The sequence below is a fragment of the Notolabrus celidotus genome, chromosome 12 (genome assembly GCF_009762535.1).
Source record: "Notolabrus celidotus isolate fNotCel1 chromosome 12, fNotCel1.pri, whole genome shotgun sequence".
Classification (NCBI taxonomy): Eukaryota; Metazoa; Chordata; class Actinopteri; order Labriformes; family Labridae; genus Notolabrus; species Notolabrus celidotus.
In genome coordinates this window covers 24520342-24543819 of record NC_048283.1, presented here as the reverse complement: position 1 = coordinate 24543819, position 23478 = coordinate 24520342, and the positions used below count along the sequence as shown (strand labels likewise).

The 23478-nt window shown below is 40.7% G+C and overlaps 1 protein-coding gene across 2 annotated transcripts in view; it reads right to left on the bottom strand.

Moving 5' to 3' along the window:
• cdk14 (cyclin-dependent kinase 14) overlaps window positions 1–23478 on the bottom strand; it is a 194665-nt gene continuing 171187 nt past the window's right edge. For both annotated transcript variants that reach the window (XM_034698459.1, XM_034698458.1), the window contains one exon: window positions 1–5400. The gene's annotated coding sequence lies outside the window, so the exon portion shown is untranslated. The remainder of the gene's footprint in view (window positions 5401–23478) is intronic.

The window sequence follows — 23478 nt, the reverse complement described above, 5'->3', positions numbered from 1 at the left end:
TTTGAAGCATTAATAAATTTTATTTCAGGTAAAACAACATTAAACAACATTTACAGAAGGACATTACATCTTCCATAATAACATTACATACAGGTTGTAACAAATAATGCAACTGCTATTCTACTGTATACTATATTGTTTCACTTGATGAAGTGACCGACGACACTTCTGTTTTCCAAACCACTTGTGAAAATGACATATTTTCAGTGCAGCATACAAAAAGAAAAATAAAACGCTAGAGAAGCTTTGTTGAAAAAACACAGTCATTGTTCAGCACAGCGAGGATGCACCTGCGATCCCACCTATATGTTCATTCTACTAATACCACATCATAAAGAATGACAAAAATAGATGCCTTATATCTAATATCATCATATATGTCTATTCATATATGACCTCTCTTTGATAGCGTTAAGGGGACATTTGAAACCCTGTATACAAACATAGTGGAAGCATCAGCATTCACTTCTCAGGAGGTTTGTCACCACATGACCTCCTCCTTTCTTATTGTTTTGATTTTCCTGTCACAGTGCTAAACATGCAATTCCACCTATCTTTCCTTCTCTGGACTTTATTTGAAAGATATGAAGAACATTCAAGTTTGAACAGAGTGCCTTCAGGAGCTCTGCCCACACAGAACTCAAAAATATATGTTACATAGAAGACCGCGGGCTGCCAAAGCTCCACAAAAGTCAAAGTGTTGAGGGGGAAACCAAGCGATGTGTGGCACACCAGAAGTGTGCATGAGAAGAAACATCCCAAAAATAATTATTCAGCTGCTAATACTGCCTGCAATCCTTTAAAGCCACATGAGGCTGGGCAATCTTAGCACAGCTCGATGGTATTAACCCTCTTCTGTCACGCCGCTTTACTGGCATTACCCACCCCCTCTCCTCCCCTTTTCTCTGCCGCACAATCACAGCCCGGGGATGACACTGAAAAGCCGCGAGATAACTTCAAGCACAGCTTCTTCTTCTTTTTTTTTTTTTACGAGCACTCCTCAATCTGTGGTGACGATTCAAAATAAGGGACGATATTTACATTTGTTAGGAGGGCTGGTTTGCTTTTTGGTTTGTTGGGCAAAGCAAGGTTATATATAAATACTTATAAATTTGTCATTAAGGGCAAAGCAAGTGCATAAAGTGACCACACAGGCTGGAATGTAGGGCAAACAGATTTTTCTTTTAAAGTGCTTTTCAAACAGGGTAGAGTCGAGCCTATAATTATTTATTTTGGCTCAGAGCCACAACTGTCCTTGGTTAGAGAAGCTGGAGTGGCTCACAGTCATGGTGAAATGTCAAAGTGCTAAAAGACTCCTTCTCTTCACGACTTTCTCCCTTTAAGGAAAGGTTTAGATGTTTTCAAGCCAAACCCGTGTGTACTTTCGAGAGTTATTGGCTGTGATGATCATATCTCCTCACAGTTATTCAAAGTGACTACACTGTAAAAGATAAGGGACAGAATCCACTGTCTTTGCACACGTCAAACAAACGCTATGACCTGGCTGCCTGCTAAATTACAGACCGGACTGCTGTGACAAAGGGCATCAAGCTGAAACATTTCCATGTTTGTTTGGAAGGACTGGAAAAAACTGGTTGATCTGAGAGAAGTCAACTTTGCCCCAAAGATCTGTGCATGCAACCTACAACCTCTGCGTTATTAACGGTAGAGTTGGAAGAAGTTAAAGTCTTTCGTGTTAGACATCCTGTCACTGTTCTCAAGATTTTGTGAACCAATTGTTCAAGGGATACTTACATTTTGCACGGCTAACTCATGCTCAAGCGATAGAACCATGTGGGAACAACATCTCAACTACCTGACAAGTCCATTTTGTCTTTGTTTCTGCAATTTCATAAAAGAAGACAGCTTGGTCAGGGGTCCTACGTTTCAAATTATGCAATCTTGTACTCCTCTGTTGTCAGTTTCACACATTCAGGTCAAGTAATTAATGAGAAATTACAAATTACTGTTAATTTTGTAAAGTAAAGCTGTCAAATTAGAATAATCTCCCAAATAATGACCAAGTATATCTTGAATACAGACATAGCTGAAGACCTATACCCTTAAAGCTCCTGTGGAGTTTTTAACTGCTCATAAAACAGAGTGAAATTTTATTTAATGTCTTTTTAAGTCAAACTAAAGTAAACAAAACCATAAGCATGATTTACATTTAACTGTTAGAGAAAGTAGGATCAGATATTTGTCAGAAAACACTACTTACACATGTACAGGACAAGATCAGCAAAGAGATAAGTGGTGCCGTTTTTGTCCACAGGGGTCGCAAAATCTAGACAACCTGGAAATTCTTCACAGGAGCTCTAAGGGAAGGTAACTTGAGTAGTAACCTACAGTACCTCGGTAACAACATCGAATGTTAAGATGATTTATGCATGACACTTAAAGAAATAACATAACTATGTCAGGAATTAGAACAGGCTCAGTATTTCTCTTCAGGATCATTTCTGTCAGTATACTATGACTGCCCAGACTAAGTGAATAACTCTATGTACCCTGATGTTTACTCCTGTTGACCCTCAGAAGTATTCCAGCTTAAAGAAACCTTTACAGTGTAGTCACTCTGTACCTCTGTATTGCTATATTTGATGTGAGAGTTGTATTAAGTTAGTCATGAAAACATCCAAATCTACCCTTGAATGTGACACTAAAGCATTTACCAGCCAGTGGGGGGCACGGAGGGGCTGCAGGGTTATACTGTACTGTAGCTGACAGGATTTGTAGGGGTGAGGGACATTTATCCCAGCAGGCAAGACATCTATATTATAAATGTGAGTGTGAGTGTGAGTGTTTGTGAGTGTGTGTTTTAGTATCCGCTGTTCCCAATCGAACATGGCATCTTTCTTCGGCTAATCAACAGTACAGGGCCATTATAATCGTTCAGTCGATTTCAGACTGAGATCAAACAGGAAGAAATTTGATAGTACTTCACAATCATCACCATACTTCTAATCTGTAATACTCAAATATGTTCACACAAAACACCAAAAGAAAGACCAAAAACTGTATAAACAACTTTGCAGATGATGCAACGTTATACAGCTGATTTTTATCATCGTGTCCCAAAAGCTCCAAAACATTTAGAGCTTGTAGGATGTTGAAGGGCACACATGTGGGTGGTGGAGGGACTGCTCACACTTAAAGACCACCTACAGTACACATACTGCATGCACACTACCACACACTGCAATGCACTCATCCCGAAACTTTATCAGCCAGGTGAGGAAAGCTCCAGATCAATCTTAAAATTTGACTCATATTATTGATATAAATCATCTGCTTCTGAAAGAATATTGCAAATATTCTATAAAGATAAAGTGAAAGGGAGGATTGTCATGGGCCAGATCCAGCAACAGGCTCCACGGCCTATTGCCTTGCTGTTTTACATTTTGTACATTAGCTCATATGCATGGATGGAAGCACCAATGCTTAGCTATTGCCAATATTTAACACACACACACACACACACACACACACACACACACACACACACACACACACACACACACACACACACACACAAACACACTCATTTACAGCTGAAGTATTGCATCTAAATTCACACTGGTTGGTGCTGTCCCTGTTGTCTTTTGTGTGCACAATCAACATCTTGAGCACAATCATCCATGCCAGAGAGGGTTTGGACAGTTGTATCATGGATCTTGTATCCGGCAGGTTTGGTTCCATCGTGGAGGTCCATTGTAAAAACTCAAAACTAACCATGCATTTTATGTTTTTTGCAACCAGAGTCTTAATTTTGCAGTTTTGGCCATCATTCGTTCAAATGAGTAAGTCTGTATCTACTCGAAGCCAGTTGCCCTGCTCACTATGCATCTTGCCATCTTGCTAACTGTGTGGTATCTCCTATGTATTGCAGACGATTCACTCATACAGAATGAGTTGAAATTCAACCACAACCTTTATAAAATCACACAGTATATGCCCAGATTCAGACTCTGCCTGGCAAAACACACTGAGATCTGTGTTTTGACAAAAGACTGTATAATAAATAGAAGTACTACCTGTGATGTCACCATCTGTTTCTGAAGCCCTGTTTTGAAGCAAATCGTTGGCGGGTGCCATATTGGAAATGCTGAACTCAACCTAACTTTGTCTGAGCTAGTGTGAGGTAAAGAGGCGGGCCTTTAGCCTTTTTGCTAACAGCTACAGGGTGCCGTGTCAATTAAGTCAGCCATGCCCTTATTTGGGCAAAACCTGTAAGTTTAAACATGTAAATAAACACGTAATGTTTATTTCTGCTGTACAGATCGTCTTCTTTGAATGGGTGTGTATGTGGTATGTTATTTTGCAGCCAGCCTCTAGTGGACGCCTGATGAACTGCAGTTTTTAACACTCCCGCATGGGCTTCACCTATCTGCTTCCTGCATTTAGACGCAGATGTTCAACTTCATGATATTTTAAGTGAAATAATCTGATAATTGATTGGAATGATGGTCAAAACTACAAAAACAAAACCCTGAAAAATACTTGTTTAAAGTCTGAATGTGCAGTTTTAACCCGCACACATGGGAAGAGAATTATCTGATGAACGGGAATACTTCTGTTTACATCAACCCCTATTAACTACAACTTACTAGACGTGCACTTGAGTGATTAAATCAGATATGTTGGTACTAAAATGTTGAATAATCAGGATGATACCACAGTTACATAGCTAACAAGCCAACATAAAGTAGACACAAAATCAACTTATATCAGCTGATCTATGAGAACCAAGGACCTCCAATATGGCCACCAGAGGAGGAGTCACACTGCCTGAAAGCCCTCCGGTTTTATCATTACTGTTGTCTGTGGTTCCACAAATTGGAGTCTGGAAAGGTGTTGTTTTTGTCTGATAAGTGATTACATCTTTTTTTTGTAGGTAGGCATGTCTCCTGTATGTGTCCCATTAGTTATGTGTTATGGCGAGAGCGTATAGTGGTGAGAAGATGAAGCAATATTAAAAGTGTCCATTATATAGTTTCTAGATGAGTATATCATACATACAAATATACATTCTTAAATAGGAGGCTAGTTACAAACACAAAACACAATATGTACCAATAGTAAAGTCCTCTGTTTATACTGTGACGATGATATATGAGTTATTGGAACCTTATAAAAAGTAAACAAAATTTGCAAATGATAGCCTGAAATCTTAGGTACCGTTCATAATGCACACATGCATTCATGTCTATGTTCAATGCTCGCACGCTTTCTCATGCACACGCCACACACACACACACACACACACAAACGTACGCTCATATGTCCACACTCACACCTATTGTGAAGGTAATAAATAAAGAGAACTGGGGCCCTTTCATTCGTCTGGATCCTCCATCTCAGCATCTTTATCTTCATCTTTTTTTTAACAACAGCCACCTGCAAGACAGAAGAAGAGACACGACACACAATGAGTTAGAAACACAGTCCAGAGAGTTAACCCTGCACAAAACAAAACCTTTAACGATATCTAGCATTTGGGTTTTAATCATAGGGAGGTTTTTGTTTCTTTAAGTAACATAGACAATGTTGTAATTAGTCTGTTGATTTTCTGCAGACGCATTAGGACTACACTCGTTCTGAAGTTGCAGAGTTTCTCTAGGATCAGAACAAGTGTAAACTGCATGCTCCAAGGATATCAGATGATGCATCTGAAAGGCGTTTAGGCTGACTACATGGTGACTGCAACAAGATCTGTTTAATTTGGATCTGCATTTTTTTGTGGTCATTTTGCAGCTTTGATGAAAAATATTCCCTTTTAAATTTCTTGGTTGGTTTTCTTTGGTTTGACAGACAGATAGTTCTAGTGCCGATTAGGGTGATGCTCATATTCTGTTCACCTACTGTATATCGGGAGGAAGATGTATGAAATCTAACAGCGAACTATCTATCTACATAGACTGAAGGTTCTACAAAACATGCTCTTTGTAGTTTAGTGGTAAATTGAGTCATTCATTCACCTCCATGAGTTCAATGTCAGCTTAAAGTACAACGTTCAGAAGAACAGAGCGATCGGGATGATAAAGAAACATTTCACAACTTTGGAAAATATTTAAGGTTCAACAATGAAGAGGGGAAAGGAAGAACAGCGAGGAGATGAAAACAAAGACAGAAAGGAGGACTGAAGGGGGTGAAGAGGAGGAGGAAGTGGAAGATGACCAAGAGGGAGTAGAGGATGAAGAGGAGGAGAAAGAGGGAGTAAAGATGAAAGGGAAGGACTGGAGGATGCTGAGCAAGAGGGAGTAGAGGATTGGGAGGTGGAGAGAGTACAAGAGAAGTAGGAGGAGAGGATGAAGAGGAAGGGGGAACAGGGGAACAAGAGGAGGAGAGAGCAGAGAAAGAGGAGGAGGAGTAAAGGATGAAGAAGAGGAGGGAGCTGTGGACTGATAAATAATTCATAGCCTCTCTTAGGTCCCTCTCTACCCCGACTTTCCTCCTCTCTGTCTCATATTCTCTCATTTTTCTCCCTCTCTCTCTCTGTCTCTCTATGTCGTTCACCCAGCCTTTGGTAGTCAGTTCCCTGTGGAAGCTGCTTCTATACACCAGGAATCTCAAACACAGGATGAGTTTATCTGCTGGTGCTGCTGTAGCTCTCACATGCCAATCCAGTACATGATGTGTTTGTGTTCATGCGTCTGAGAGGACGTGCATAAGTACATGACGAGTCCAAAACAGGATCAGTGTCATGAAGCTGTTTCTGTGTTGCAGAAGGTTTATTGAGGAGCCTTCAGCATGCTCATCACTTGTCCTGCTTTTTGCAGAGGGTTTTTGAGACAACATTGGTCTTCATTTGGTGCCTTATGAATAAAATGGTCCAAATAAAACCTCAAATGCTCACCATGCATCGTATGCTTCATCACAATGATATTTAAGTCCAAAATGTACACTTTATTGCATGCTATCCCTCTCTGCACACTGCTGCAGCTTCTTGCTGCTCTTCTTTTGAGCGGCACATTTCACTTCACAAAAAGTTGCAGGCATCTCATTTGACAAGTCAAAAGTAATCTGCACTTTGTTTCAAGTTGAATCAAAATAACACTAAAGCACTTTGAGTTTGAGCCCCCACCTATGAGCTAAGCACACAGGTGTATGCGACTTGTCCAGAGGCACACCCTGGACAAGGCGTCAGTCCATCACTTGGCTAACATGTAATAATAATAATAATACTTTTTTTCCTTAGTAGAGCACTTCTCAAAAAACAGAGTGCTATTTCAAAGTGCTTCACATGGGCAGCAAAATAAAACAGGCAGTTCATAAAAACACAAGTCAAGATAAAGAAATAAAACATATTTTAAAAGACATAAAATTCCCCTAAAAGAATTCTTAAGGAATGAAAATGTCTTAAGATGGTTCAAATGAAATAAAATAAAACAAAATTAAATTAAATTCAGATAAAATCCGGGAAGGCTCTGCCATAAAGTATGTTTCCAGAAGATATTTAAAAGAGCTCACTGACTCAGCAGACCTGATCTCCTTGGGCAGATGGTCCCAGAGTGTCAGACCCCTCACTGCGAACGCCCTGTCCCCTTTTGTTTTAATTTTTGTATTTGGAATGCACAATAAACCTCTGCCCGAGGATCTCAATGCACGCGTCAGCTCGTAAGGTACTAAAAGGTCTGCTATAAAGCTCGGGGTAAGTCCATGTAGAACTTTAAAGGTAATCAGTAAAATATTAAAATCAATTATAAATTTAGTATTTGGTCGTATTTTTTGTTTCTGGTTAAAGTAGAGACAAAGCACCATGTTTTACCATGACGAGCATGTTTTTGCACTGCGGGAAGAAGCTAGAGAGAACCCACGCATGCTCGGGGAGAACATGCAAACAGGGATTCAAACCAGGAACCTTTATGCTGTGGAAACCACGATGAAGCTACTCGTTGTTGCATGATCCTGTTAAATTGTATTTTCTTCTTTAAACTATAATAGCTATTAATCTTTTTGCAACAAAAAGCAGGATCCCATATTTAGCACTGCTGTAATGTTGTGTTACATTTATGTGCACATACAGTGTGTTAAAAAATGTATGCACAAATCTGGCTGCAGGAGACTTTTTTTTGCATAATCCTGTTTAAATCCTGAGCATAACTCACAAAGCTGAACGTTTATTTTGTACAAAACGGTACTGAGATAAAAGATGTGCTGTGGTTCTTATATCTTGTGTGATGGAAATAAATGTGAAAAGTCAAATATAAAACAGAGAAGTTGTAAAATGTAGTGCAGCCACCATATTTGAATCATATGAACCTCTTCTGGTGTTATCTTTAGCTCTTCAGTGAGTCAGTAACGTCAGTCAGCTGCTCCCTGCAGAGGTGCTTCCTTATTTTGGTATCATTGTTTTCCTTATGGTTCTAACAGATGACTGTTGAGGCAGATCATCAGACTTCATGATTTTTACCGCCTGTTTAAACACACTAAAGCTAACAGGAGAGGAGGAGTGATGCCCGTTCTGCTCGGACAAAATAAGAAGTCCATTTTCCAAAAGGTTTTAGTTTCTCTTTAACCTGAAAGAGAGGCCAGCAGGACGGACAAACAGACCAAGAGCTGGTCGTGTAAAACAGCGTGCAACTACGGCTCATCTTCAAGGTCAAAAGCACTGAGGCACTGTATCTGTGTGTGTACATGTGTGTATGTGTGTGTGTGTGTGCATGTGGAGAAACACTGTAAATGAATGAATGTCATCAGTCATCACTTCACTGTCACACACGCTGTAAGCAGACAAGGCATTCATTGTTTTAAAGGGATCTGATGTACTAAGAACAGATGTAGGCTTCCGGCTCAAGATCAAAGAGCACCAAGTAGGTGTGTGTGTGTGTGTATGTGTGTGTACGTGTATGTGTATGTGTATGTGTATGTGTGTGTATGTGTATGTATGTGTGTTTGTGTGTGTGTATGTGTATGTGTATGTGTATGTATGTATGTGTATGTGTGTGTGTGTGTGTGTGTGTGTGTGTGTGTGTGTGTGTGTGTGTGTGTGTGTGTGTGTGTGTGTGTGTGTGTGTGTGTGTCAGGGGGTTCCACTTTGGAAGCAGATGGAGCTGGTGGGAGGGTTTTGTAGGGAGGATTTAGCAGGCGTGGCCAGCTGCTAGCTGTCCTTTAATAGCGACGGTCTCACCCTCCCCCCTAAAATGAAATCCTTAAATTGCTCTGTGTTTGGACGGAAAGACGTTCAACAACAATGAGGGAGAAAAATAAAGAGAGGGAACATGCAGAGAAAACAGCAAAAAGACTAAAAGAAGCAGAAACACTGATCTGCTTTTTTTGAAACCTGGATAGCAACAGATTTAGAAAAAGTTATTTCTCACTCCTTCAAATTTGTGTAACTGTTGCCCTGAAAAATAAACTCCCTGTTCAATTCTTATGTCCAATAAAATCATTGCTTTTTAAAGGAATGAGTGTTTGGCCTCTATTTTCAAAAAGATTGATTAATGAAGCTGCTAGGTATCCTAATACGCTCTGAGCAGTGAATCAGATATCGCCAATATGTTTGCTTTCAGCACGTACACACCTTTCGAGCGGCTAATCTTTCCCGGCATTGATCTGTTGTTCCTATATATCGTCCTGTGTTGGATCTGAACTTATCATGTATAATAGCAAACCAATTAAAGCAAATAACCACATCAGGCAGTGGTAGCCCAGCAACTCTCAAACTCTGTGAGCTCATATTCTGGTTTACATCCTTGCAATCTGGAGGCTTTCAAGGGAGAAAGTTAAATTGAGGATTGGTCTTTGTTTCAAACACTGTCCTGCAACCTGAACCTATTTAAATGCAGTATTCTTTAGATTTAGTTTACAGTTCTTAACAGTTACGGACAGAAATCACTGCTGTGTTTGGCTTTTTTGTGCAAAACAAATTACGAGCCTCTTGCAGCCTTAGATCCTCAGGTGGGGCATTTTTGGTCATTCCAAAGTCGAGGCTCAAATGTAAAGGGGACTTCGGAACTACCCCCCTGAGGAGATAAGGCTCGGAGAGTCAGTGACATCTTTTAAATCTCTTGTTAAAGCCCATTTTTACAGACTTGCTTTTATGTGACTTCATCCTTCTAACCTCTTTCACTTCTATTTCATTATTATTTTTAGTTTTTATCCAAATAATGATTTTTTAAAAAATTTTATTTAATTTTTTATTGTTTGAATGTATTTTTCATTTATATTTATTTTTCATATGTATTTATACATATCATTTATTTATTATTTTAATGTTCCTAATTTATCATTTTCACTTTTTCAAATTTTCTCCGATGTGATTTTGTCCTCTCATTCTGAAAACCTCTTTTATTGTCCTTTTAATGCTTTTATTTACTTATCCATTTGTATTTATTTATCCTTGAAAATCCTCTTAAACAATTATTTAATGGTCTATTGTTGTTTATTCTTTTTAACCCTTTGCGTTGTAATAATTCGTCCCCCCTGTCTGTCAAGATGATTACTTTGTTATTTGAACCATGCTTTGTTTGTCAAAGCACTTTGTAAACATTTGTTTTTAAAGGTACCATATAAATAATGTTATTATTATTACTATTATTATTATTATTATTATTATTATTATTATTATTATTATTATTATTATTGTCATTATTATAAAACACTGTCCTAAACAGTTTGTGCATGAAGAGATTGTAATAAAATAAAGGTCTGAAAGTCGACCTGCAGACTTGGCAGCTCATGGTTTGTCACATGAGCTCAAATTGATTGGACTGATTTGTTAGTTGGAGCCAAATGTGAAAGTTTTCTGCCTGGAATATTTCTGTAATTCTATGAAACGGGACCAGAGGAAGAGGAAGCCTGCTGCATGAACTGGTCCAATCTCAAACCCATGACTTCTGTTCACTTCTGCAGCTCTGCTTATTGTCCTCTCCCTTTCCCCCCTTCTTCTACAACTATGCCCCCATATGCCCAAGTTTGCAACCAAGCACTCATCCCCAAAAACACACCCTGACTTCTGCTCCATCAGAGAGCCCTCACTATCAGGGAGCAGAACTAATAAGCCCCAGATTGGTAGCGGAGGGTTTGCAGACGTACAGTATGTTTACATGGACTTCAGTCTCCTGAATATTGTTCGCTCTCTGAAATATGTAAACAGTAGGAGAGAGTTCAGTCCTCTGCAGCATGGCCCGACACCGCCTTTCAAACAAGTTGAGTAAATCAGACTGACGTGCCCGTATGCCCTCTCCCAACCACCCCTGCCCCTGAGACCCAGGGGTCACAACATCTGACCCCTCCCCCTGCAGGGAGGTCTCGCTACGTCTGATCCTGTTTAATGAACTGAGTCAGCCTGCCCTAAAATGTCACTCTGTGGACACCCCGAGCTGGGAAGGTGCTGATGGTTTAATAAGCTGCTTTATTATGGCTCATTATGTGTGTGTGTTTGTGTGTCAGAGAGTGTAAAAAATTGAGCTGGCTCTGCGTTGGGATACGTAAGGATTGATATCGATGAACAGAACGAAACTCCTCTGTACCTCTTCATCACTCCTCTCCAGAACCGACTGTACTTTAAGTTTCCAGTGAATTTCAGAGGAATGCAGCGTCCAGGCCAAGTCTGTGTTGAGCTGCCACATTTACAACAAACACTGCACTGTCTCCAGTGCTCCAGTTAAACATCTCAGATGACTTTGCAGTCTGCCCCACATGCAGTGACACACAAATACACACACAGAATTTTCCGCAGCTTGTTGGCTGTTTGGACGGCCTACATTAATCAGAACGACTCTAAAAGTGTTTGTTTAGTAGAAACCCGTTAAATCCGAGGCTACTTAGATTTATTTTACAGGGGAAGGAGCATGTTTGCTCTGGTTTAACAGGTAATCCAGTCCGTATTAACTTTTTAAAGCAACATAAAGACCTGGGTTTTAAAGGGATGTTAGAGTATTTTTAAATGTGGGCCCTGATTCTTACGTGTTTCTGTGTGTAAATGACTTAAAGGTTGCCTCAAAGCAGCTGAAATGAAGACATCGCAATCCCTGCAGGGCGATGCATCTGATCAAAATATGTCACCTTAAGTTCTTGATTTTTTGATACTAACACACTTATTCAAGTATCCATCTTCCTCTGCAACAAAAAAGTCAGACTCAGACTGCCAAATTCCGTGTCCGGTCCGTCTCCGATCCGTCACATCACTGGATCTGATCGGTTTCTATTCTAGTCAATGTGTTAACTTCCACTGGATCCGCTCCCTTGTGTTCCTGTGGCGTCTCTGATCCAGCAGGTCGGAGCCCTCCGGATCAGTTACACAAGACTTATATTTTTGCCGGATGGCCTGGAGTCAACAGGTCAGAGGTTTTCAGAGGACCATAAAGACAACATGGATGAGGAGAGGAGGAGGAGAATCATTGATTTAGTAGTTACAGCAGGAAAACCTCGGTGACATAAATACCAGCAACGGAATCGTCTCCAAAAATGTCCAAACCCTTAAATCAGAGCACTGACTCGAACCGGGGACAGAACCCTCTTTAAGATGCAGCCTGACCATTAAGTGACCGCAAAGGTTCGACGTGCTGGTAATGGAAAACCTGTGAGCCTTAAAGAGCCAGAGCCAGAATGAAAAAGCTAGTATAGTAAACCCAACAATTCCACCTTGCTTTGACCTTCAGCTGAAACATACCCTGAGCATATTCATGTTATCTGAAGTGTTGAAACATCCGCGCTCGTATTGCACCAAGTTTCATCACCTGTGACTGACTGAGATCAGAATTATTCTACTGTCTCAAGATCATAACTTTCATACACTAATATTCAAACTGGAGGAAAACCGATCGATATCACAACAGTTTCCTCTTAAATTGTCACCATCCCCATTACAGAGTGAGAAATCTGTGGAGATCGTTCAAATGGAGACTCATTTGCTCGAACTCCACAGATTTTAAAGTGTTGCTGTGACAGCAGAAATAAACATGATGAGTTGCACCTCGAGGGCCTCCCTCTACATGAGCAGCAGATTCCACAGAGGCTCTGCCCGTTGACCTCCACTTTGCTGCTCTTGCTGGGAAAGTTGTTTCAGCTTCATGCTCACGGCTTACAGCCCTGACACGCCATCTCTAAACTACTCTCTCCTTTGGACATTGACGGGCTGATTATGAATTGTCTTTGCAGTCTTATGTCCAGTCCTCACCTTCCTTCTCAAGAGCAGATTATGGGACCCCTGTGTATTCTTGTCTGTGCACGGATACTTAGAAATGTGGCCATGAAATAATGACAGTCCAGATCCTCCTGGTTGGAAAATGAACACTCAGCTCCGCAGCTTGCAGACCTGCCAGCTCTCTCTGCTCTAATACAAACACGCTCCTCTTTGTTTTTCTTGCCTCAGTTGTCTGGGCCAGACTCGGTGAATATGAGTCTTTAGAACATGCATAAACACAATCCTAGACACACACACGCACACACACATGCCGCACATATTCTCTATTATTTACCACAGACAGCCCACACTGGGCTGCACATTCATGTGTTTCCTATTAGCAGCTCGCTCTCTCTGCTCACTTTCTCCTGCAGAATTAGACATCCTGACGCACAGAAACCATGAAGTCCTGCGTTCACAACATACAAACACGCTCACTCAGGAGTGTTAGCTGCTGTTCAACCAACACAAACTCCTGCTCACACTCGCTTCACACTTTCTCAACCCACTGAGACTTGGCCCTTCTTGTGCAGGTGCAAGTTATTATGCACACATTCCTGCATGCATGGAGGTCATCGGGTTTATAAAACAGCTCGTCTGCACTGATGTATGCCTTTCTCTGCATCAGTGACTCCTTTCGTTCTCATCAACACAATCATGATCCAGCTCCAGCAGCCCACTGAACGAAGCTTCAAGGAGTGAAGCCTCCAGCTCCATGTGGTTGAAGGATGTTTACTACTTTTAGCAACATTTATTTCCCAGTGAAACTGCTGGAGTCATCGCCAAAGAAAACCCAAGAATTGATTCGTTTGGATGCCGAGTATTGATATTTATTTAATAATGCTGCCAGTGTGGTGAGAATCATGAAGACGATGGAGGTCTGATGAAAGCAGTCTGTTCTGTAGATCAACTTTAGATCATTCTTACATGCAACAGCTTTATATAAAAAAAATGGCTTCCTTTTTTTATTAAAGAAAGTCCATTAAAACCACTGAAATCAATACAAAAAAAAGAGTTGATTGTTAAAAAAATATCTTTGATCAACAAAGGATATCTGGAGCATGGGTAGGGCTGCAACTAACAACTATTTTCTAGTCAACAAGTCGTTGATTTCATCGACAACTCATTGACTTATTGGATATTGAATTGCACAGTTAATCAGCGGCTGAATTTATCATTACTCTTTTTATCTTGCAGTTAAAAATCACAACTCATGTAGCAACCTCCAAAAACTGCAATATGTTCAGAACTCAGCTGCCCTGATTACTCACCCATTCCCGCTCCAGAGCTCACATCACACTTATCCTTTAGCACCTCCACTGGCTCCCCATACAGCTCTGGATCCACTTCAAGATCCTGCTCAGCCCTCAATAACCTCGCCCCCTCGTACCTGACCGACCTTCTCAAACGCCACTCCCCATCTCACAACCTCAGTTCCTCAGATGCCGACCTCCTGTCCCCTATCACCAAGACCAAGCACCGCACCTTGGGGGATAGAGCCTTTGCCATTGCTGCCCAAACTCTCTGGAACTCTCTTCCTCCAAATATCAATAGCTGAGTCATTTAAAGATCAACTCAAAACGTACATCTTCAAAAAATCCTACAACACCTCTACTCTCAAATTGTTTTATTTATTTGTATTTTTTGCACTTCCTATAAAGCCACTTAGTTACAGGGTTAGGATTTTAAGGGGAGGGACTGAAAAGGCTCTAACTTTGGTTTGATAAGTTGAAATCTCCTCTTCTAATGCTTGCACATTACTGACGTAAGGGTTCCAGTTTGCAGCTCTTTCTCTGATGGTAAGATGCTCCCAGATTTGAGAAACTTTAAGACGTGATGGTGTTGCTTTAGCTGCTGATATGTTGCTATGTTCTCTTTACCAGTCACAGCTTTGCATGTGAAACTCTCGGCAAAGATAGTAAGGATGCAATATGTCTCACGTCTCAGCAACTCAACTTCAGAAAATGATTCTGTGTTGGCGCACAGCAAGGAAACGTGCAATGACATCATTAAATGTCATACTAAGTAAAGGCAAACTGTTGGCACCCCTGCACCCCACGAGCTGCAGCTAACTCCCTCACTGATTGATCGTGGTTGTCGGACGCATGCAGAGTAAAAATGTGAAGGTTATAATCATTATTAATGTAATATTAAAGGCTTCTCTCCTCAATCAGATGTTCTTTAACACACTGCTGAACTTTGCAGACCAGCCTCTCTGGGAAAGGGTTCATCTGATCTGAGGAATCTGCTTGCAAAGTTTTTAAAGCAGCAATTTATTTTTCTGCAATAAAAGTCTGCAGTGATTCACACGGAGCCGAGCTGCTGGCATGGTGGAGAGCTCCTGAAACTGAAGCAAGGCCTTCATGGGAAATTAAAACATTTCCTTCAGACCCGACACCCTGATGTGGAGTGACACTACGACCTGTTTTAACAGCTTGGCGAGTTACAATCTCACTTAAAGAGCAGTAAAAGCTAATTCCACCACTCCTCCGCTCAGCTTGTGCCCTGCTCTGTGGATTAATGAGTGTACACTGAGGGTCAGAGAGCGCCCCGGGTGGAAACGCCTTCATCCACCAACTCTCAAACACACCCACTGAAGTGCGCCAGGTTCCCATTCCATAAATCCTTGTTTGGGGGTATGTTTTTCTTGTCTGGGGCCTGGCTGACTTCCCCCTCGCTGGGGTTTATGTAAGGTGATGGAAAAACTGAGAGGAGGGTGGAGGACACAGCAGGGAGGAGCATTAGAATGTGACTGGGTGAGGAAAGCAGAGGGAAAAAGAAGGGGAAGAATATTTGTGAAAAGTTGGTTTGAGACTGAGATTTAGATAGAGAGAAGAAGTAGAGAGCAGACACCAAACTCTGTATTAAAGTGAGGAGACATGAGAGAGGCCACTAACAGTTAATATGACTGACCTCCTGCTGGGTCCCACCACAGAGACCACCATCAACTTCTACAAGGGCACTCTGACACTGTTTTTGATCTGCACATTGCAGCTATTACAAGATCCCATTGGACCATTGTAGGTATAGTATACCTTCACCTGCTCACTCAGTGCAGGAGTAAACCAAGTTTTTCTGCTTGTGGGAGTAAAGTGAGCCAGGATGGACTCACTCAAAGAGAAAAGTTTAAAATGTAAACCTATACTGTAAGGAGTTGTAAGATGCTGATAAAAGACTGAAAATTAAAGAGATGTTTTTTTTAAGATCTAAAGAAGCAAACGAGGCCATTCACAACAAGACTCACAATTTTTTGGTTGGGATATTTAATGCTTGAAAACGCTGTCAGACCAGTCAACTGACACAGCAAACTAAAGTTCCCTACAGGAACTAATCATTAATCATAGATTTTCAGCTTATAAGGCACACTTTTAATACATTTCTCTCATCTAAAAAGTGTTCTGCATCCTGCACACCTTTACCGATATCAAATATAGGGAGAGCTATGTTATTGTCTTGTGGTATTTTACCGAGAAGATGGTGCTCCAAGAAGCAAGCAGCCCCTTTGCTGTGCAAAGCATGCTGGAAACATAGAGGAGCAGACCAGGGTCCCTCTCTATAATAGATTTTCTCCCTCTCTGGGTCATATCCATGCATGTAAAGAAAATGTTAGTATACTGTTAAGTTAATTTGGCTCGAGACCTGTTGCAAACTGTAACCCAGTGCTTTTTCATGGTGGATTAATGTTGTGATTCTTTAAGTAACACAGCAAAGTGCAGTCTTGCTCTTTAGGTTAAGTGTCCTGAAATAACTTTGGTTTGTTTTGGTACAGTAGAAGCATTAGCTGATTGATTGATGATTGTCTCAACATGTATCTTCTCTCCTTGCAACACAGACTTCTTTTCTCTCTTTGTTAATGCTGAACTGATAGTACAACTGGCCTCTCTGTCGGACCAGATGAACATAAACTTCAAATAACTTAAATGTAAAACCATGAATAAGTGTTAAACTGAAGGAAAACTTGTGTTTCTGTTCCTAAACATATACATTGTTGTGATACTGTTTATATTTATCTGTATATACAAATTATCCTCTTTGGTTTGGCTTGTAGCTTTTTTGTAGCTATATTTTTGCCACAAGTCCTATTTTGAAAGTTTTAAACATTGCACACATCTATCTTTCCCCTCAAAACATCTTCCAAATTTCTATGAATCTACCAGATCACAAATCGGACTTAAGACCAGGGATCTTTGGAGTGAAGCTGAATGAATGCACAGAAAAAAACCTATACTAGAGAGTAATTTGTACTCATTAGATTCTCATGTAGGTCACATTAGTTATGACGACACAACCGTACAAATTACTGATGAAAAACGTGTATGATAAATATGAGCGTGATCAGCAGAGTATGGAAACACATGAAATGAACTTTAAAAGACTCTATACATTATTAACTGCAGGCTCTGCGGGAGGCCGGCTAATTGTAACTCATGGGATGTTATGGATCTATGTAACATGAAGCACAGAGCGGCTGCGGATGTGAAACAGCATCACAACTCTTACATTTTCTATACGCACGTTCTCTAAAGTTATACAACAGTGAGAGTTCATGCTAATCATAAAAATGTGTCTCTCTCTGTTATGAGCGGTACCTGATTGCACTCCTTCAGAAGCCTCGTGGGGAATAAGAAAGCAGTTTGGAAACTTGGCTTCATTACAGGTTTGGGTGTTTCATTTGAGGGCAGTGAGCCGTGAGGAGCCAGCTGAACGTTTGCCAAACTTATGGTGAAATACTCAAATTCATGATCATTCCCGCAACAGCTTCAGAAGCTGAATTGGGCGCAGTGTGTGTGTATGTGTGTGTGTGTGTGTGTGTGTGTGTGTGTGTGTGTGTGTGTGTGTGTGTGTGTGTGTGTGTGTGTGCGTGTGTGTGTGTGTGTGTGTGTGTGTGTGTGTGTGCGTGTGTGTGTGTGTGTGTGTGTGTGTATGTCTCCTTTAAGGCAAAGGAAAAACTGTCACTGGACAAAATCTTGATGATGATTTTGGGGCAAGTTCTAGCATGTGTCGAGGTCACTGGAGAGGACGCTGGCGTTGTTTGTCAGCTGCTTCTCCACCAAAAAAGCTGAAGGATTTCCTTTTGTTTACTACACTACAAGTTTAATCTGTAAAAACTTAATTTTACACTGTGAATCCAACTTTTCCTGAGTGCTTTAAATGGCTGCTGGTCACTGTATCATCCTGATGCAATCCCTCTATAACTTCGGATTGGAGCAAGGCAACCCACTGTTTTTGTGTAGAAGCTTCACTGACACTTCTCCATCCCCTACTGGCCCTGGTACCAAGGGTCTACTTCGGACAGCCTCAAAGTCCCCCCCCTAACTCATTCAGCAAGTAGCTGGTGGATAACGCTAGCTGCTATGGGCTGGCCCTACCGACTCCTGACCTCTGTTCTTTCACCTGGTGGTAGTCAGCAGTTTTGATCTTCTTCCCGGTGGTCACACAGGTTTGATATTTACGATCCCAAGTCAGACTGCCTCCAACAGATCAGGGGAAGCGTCACCAACTGGATGCTGCAAACATGGCAGCGGATGTAAACACGCATGAACCCCAAGCCAAGTGAAATATCGCAAAAATAATACCACTTGTGGAATTATTTGTCCATTATCTTTTGCTAATTTTTGGTTTATTTGATGCAAAACAGAAAACATGCTTGGACAGCTGGCTGACGACTTAGATTGTTTCTATGTTTGTTTATCTCCTGAAGTAACGTTTGGTCCTTATGTAGGTGGTCTCCAAATTGTATAAAGATCTAAAAGTCGTCCTCTCATGTTTCATGTCTTGTGCTTCCTGTTTTATTTTGAAACTCGCCCCTGTGTCTCGTTTCAGGTCAATAACTTCCTTTCCTCCAGTGTCGTCCACCTCTGTGATTACCCTGATCTGTCTCAGCTGTGTCCCTGCAGTAATTAGTCTCCTGGTGGAGTTAAATAGTCCAAAAAATGACCCCCTTTGTATTTACCTAACCACTTTGCTTTGACCTCGATGGAACTCATACAGGGTCTCATACATACCTGCCCATCAGAGACTAATCTAAGTAACTGCACACCTACAGCTACAGAGGTTCTGTAGGAGTGTGCCAGAGCCACCACACCAGGTGATACTTATAACTCTTGTAAATGGTCCCGAACACAAAGCTGTGCTGCAGGTTAGTGCCTGCAAAGAGCTCCCCAAGATGTACCTGTGTGTGTCTGATACCACGCACTAATACTGGATATAACTGATGCTTTATTCATCAGCTGAGCAGCTGATGCACTAGAACCCTGTAATCACATCCCGCCTTCATACATATCACTGTGCTCCGGTGAACCAGCGGGGGAAGGGCTGATCAATGCCTCTGCAGCTACAGATTCATCTATTCCCACCTCAACATCCATATGGCTTAACATGCAGCTCTCTGCCTCCTCACTTTAACCTATATCAATCAATCAACAGTCCGAGTACAAGGTATCAGGAGGTTTCACAGAGTCAATCTGAGACCTCTTCGAGCTGCAGGGACGGCGTGTTGTGTCCTCTAAACATCAGAATAAAGGAATAGAGAAATGAAAGCAACCTTTTCCAAACACTGCTCAGATAATTTGCTCCAGATTAACATGTTACATTCACTGACAGTCTGACCAACAAACGGTTTCTATCCGTCTAATCTCAGGCAGAAAATAAAGCGAGTATGACTCGCAGCGCCATGATTTAAAAATGCACTTGTATCTCTCGCTTCCATAAAATATTGGAGGGAAGAATTCAGCGCCTCTTTATGACCAGTTAAAACATAAAAGCCTGAACACTGCAGAAACACTGCACAGTTTGATCTCTTTGACAGGCTATTTATATAGCAAGGCTTAAACCCTCACCCAACTGAGGCTCGCTATGAAGACATCAACACACCGCGGCTCGCCTAATCTCTCTCAAGATAAATCTGTCATGAAAATGATAGTACAAAAAAAGGGATTTGTATGACTTTAAAAGTCTATTTCCATCCTGCTTTATCTTTTTCACTGTCGCCAACCAGTTCCTCCAGTTCCTGCATCTGGAGATTAAATTCTCATGAGCTCAGTGACAACCGCTGCTAAAACCAAAACACAGGAGTCATTATTGTTCATTAAGTTTGGTGAAAATGTTATTAGGCATAATGATTTAGACAGATCTTGGATAGTCCAGAAGAAGATATCTATAGACGTGTTACATCTTTCATAACGGAGCCATTATTTGTATCCTTAACAGGGGATGATGTCACTGATCTGTAAAGTTAGTGTGCCCATCATGACTAAGCCAAGCCTTCACTCACAACCACAGCAACAGAGGGATGAAAGATGGAGAGACACAGTGATCGTCCAGAACAAAGAAGCTCCAAAGTAGATCAAGTTGTTCAACAACTGAGGTGGAGGTATGATGCTGGTTTTAAGATGTTGGTTATCAATGTAGCAGAGACATTAACTAACTGTCAATAAACTGAAATATGGAGTCACATAGTTTAATGTCCCAATCTCACCGTGATTCTCAAGGCGACCGCGTCCAATGGATTGAGAGGAGGATGTGTGAATGTGTTACTGAATAACAGATTGAAGGTATGCCCATTACCAGAACCGTCCTCCAGCTGAAAGCCTTGGAGATCACCATAGAGGCAACATGGGGATGTTTTTATAACTGAGATGGATACTAATAATAATATATATATAATTTATGTTATCTGTTTGTATTTATTATAATTTTGTATTTATCTATTATAATTTATTTATATTCAATTCTCTTTTTTATTTATTTGTATTGTATTTATTATTATCCATTTTATTTTATTTGTATTTATTTATATATTAAATTTAATGAATTGATTAATTTGTTATTATTTATTTACATTTCATTTTTATTTATTTAATTATTAATTTAAATTCTAATTTATTTTATTTTATTTGTATTTATAATTATTTAAATTTTTATTTCTATGTGGTACAGACCTTTACCAAATGTCTATCATTTACAAGCATGACTCTTTACTCCAAAAGATATATAAAAATATTATATTTTAGGTATTAAAATCTACATAGCTTGTTTTATTCATGAGTTTTATCAAGTTTTTTAATTATCATCTTTAACTAAAATTGTTTTTTGTATAAAAAACACGTCGTCTTAAAGTATTACACTCTCATAATATCAATACTACTGTATTTTCCTTTTTACACACAAGTTTTCTGAGTACTGTCACGGACCAACGTGTGAACTTTGGTTCAAACAGATGAGGCGGCGCTCTGAGCAGGTGGCAGTTATGAAAGGTGAATAAAGGTTAATACTCTGAGTCAAGCATAGACGCTCGTATGAGTTTGGCTGATTGTTTTGTGAAGCCCCGATGCTCGTGATTCTACTCCTGAAGAGATTAACTAATTCTGACAAGAGGAAAAACAAACAACATCATCAAATATTTATACTGAACTGAAGACTTTACAAATTTAAATTAAGCCTTGTTAATATTTCATGAAACATGTTGAATTTGAATTCAAGAGATTTACGACACACTAAGCGGAACGGATAACACTGACTGTTCAGAGAGTGCTCCTTCTTCTTCACAACATGTACCTGAATGTGTTAACACAAAATAAAGTACACCGAAGTAAGAGCGACTGAGTCTACGTTGAGTATAAAGTCTTTTAAGACAACACAAACTCTGTTCTTACATCAAACAACAATGCTCTTCCAATACTGCCCCCAAGGTTTAAGACACAGCATGGAAACATCACTTGGAGTCAAAACTAAACACAACAAGCCCAACCATCGACTCCTCCCTCCTCTCTTAGAGGTTTTGTGGCTTCTAAACGGCGTCATGCTTTCACTTCTGGTCGTCAAAACAAAGAAAACGTTTCCTTTAAGGTGTCTGAACCGACAACCAGTGTTGAGGTTTTTTAAAATCAAGAACACAAAAGTTCTACATGAGGTGAAAGTAAATGCTGAGCGGTCGCTTTCTGGGCTCCATAAAGCTTTCTGTGGAGACTCCCGATGAATCCGACTGCTGGGCCCAAGCAGAGAGCCAAGAGGCCAGGAGGTTAAATTTAGAGCTCTGTGGTGTCACTGCAGCTCACCCTCTGTTCAGACTTGAGCTCTATAATCTGCATACATTTCATCCACCACTTTCTTCTCAGTGTCAGAGAAATATAACGTGTGGTTGGTTTTGAGAGCTCAGCTGAAGGATCAGAAACTTGTGGCAATGTCTGGCAGCTGTGGTGTCATTTTCTGTGTAGTACAGCTTTTGTTGAACAGACTGGGTGTTGCCCACACTGGGACATAAACACAGGATCCTGTTGCAGAGAGCATTTGTATGATGAAAAGCAAACCTGGCTTCTTAAAGGTTTGGCTGGAGATAGTATGGACACATCATTGTTCCTGTTAGAGAACACGTAGCACTGAATATTCAGAGTGTTTCACATTTAGAAACATAATCGCTCAGCAGTGTTTTAAAGAACTCCTGACTGAAACAGCGACTGAAGCAGCTCAACATTCAATCGAGCTTTAAAGCAATAAACACTGTGCAACAATGAGGGAGCTGCATTTCCATTATTACCATTCATGGGACTGCAAGCATGTACCCAATACTAAATGGGCCATCTAAGCATGTTAGTCTTCCTCCATCACAGTGAAGGGGGCTGCTGTTGGTGGCTGTGAAAGCTGCTTTATTGAGGCCTAAACGGCTGCATTTAGTGAGGAAATCAGCTTGAACATACCATTCTATTTCTGTACGTTCTCCTCTCTCTCCCTAATGGGATTATAGGCAAATAGAGACAGAGAGGGCATGGCACACACAGCAAATTTAGGTATTTAAGATGTGGGAGAGAATGTGAGTAAGAGCCTGCATCTGCATAAAATCATGTGTATTTCTATTTGTCCCTCCGTCGCAGCATGTCTGTTTATGGATATGCCCAACAGCGTTCAAGGACACTCCACTCGTTCATATTTCATGAGACACCTTTTGGTGTTAGAGGTTAATTAGGGTCGCTTATTACTTCAGCACACATTTGTCATGCTACATGGGTTGTATAACTTCAACAATTTCAGGAAACGCTGGTCAGATAACCATCAAAACCTGGTACGACTTTTACGGCCCCCAGAGGATGAGCTTTACTGTTTTTAGTCCCTCCTTTAGCGCCATCTTTGTATTTTAAAATTATTTTCAAAGGTATGTTTTTGGGCATTTTTGCCTTTAATGACAGGACAGCTGAAGAGAGACAGGAAACGTGGGGAGTAGAGAGTGGGGGAAGACATGCAGACCAGCCGGGAGTTGAACCGGACACCTCTGCCATGAGGACTGTAGCCTCCATATGTGGGGCTCTTAGACCGCCACCAGCTCCCCTTTAGCGCCATCTTTAGCTTGAATG